The sequence below is a fragment of the Egretta garzetta genome, unplaced genomic scaffold (genome assembly GCF_000687185.1).
Source record: "Egretta garzetta isolate BGI_Z169 unplaced genomic scaffold, ASM68718v1 scaffold770, whole genome shotgun sequence".
Classification (NCBI taxonomy): domain Eukaryota; kingdom Metazoa; phylum Chordata; class Aves; order Pelecaniformes; family Ardeidae; genus Egretta; species Egretta garzetta.
The window spans coordinates 36,057-36,806 of NW_009258389.1; positions in this window are offsets into that span (position 1 = coordinate 36,057).

The window sequence follows — 750 nt, forward strand, 5'->3', positions numbered from 1 at the left end:
AAAGAAAGGGGGGGGCCCTGCCCCCCCCCCGCCCTCCCCCCGCCGCCTCCATCCCAGGGGGATGAGGGGGCTGGGTCCGGGCTGGGAAGGGTGGTACCCAGGCAGGGGAGGATGCTCAGGTCAGGTACCTGGGCTTGGAGGGGAACAGGAGGTGGAGGATCTGCTGCTGGGCGTGTGGACCGGCTGCGCGGCGGGGGAAGGGAGCAGAGTGTGGGGAGAAAGCAAGGTCTGAGCCTTGCTGAGGTTTATTAAAGTTTAACAGAAAAGAAACCCTGGTTTGCGTGGAGGGGACCAGCTATTTTTAGCCGTGGGTAGGATGTCAGCTCTGAAAATAGCCTGCTACCAGATCCTAATGAAATCCTCTCTTTGGCTCTCACCCGGAGCGAGTTTGGAGGGGGAGGATCGCTGTCACACCCGCAGCCGAGGAGCTCCTGACATTCACAATGACTCGCCTTATTTTTTTTCATTTATTTATTTTTTTTTTTTCCTTCCCCCTCCGGTTTCTCCTATTCTTCGCCGGCTCTGCCTTACGCCGAGCAGAGGAGTCACCAGCCAAAAAAGTGAATGCGGGGGTGGTGCTGCTTAGCTACGGCCAAATCTCAGGCAACATGTGACCAGATTGGCAATTTAATACCGAGCCTTTCTCCCCTGCACACGCGCGCGCTCAAGTTAAAGTGACATTGAAACGGGAACTCAAAGTGCTGAAGGCGAAGAAATTGGGGGGAGCTGCCTCCCCCCCGCCCTCCACCC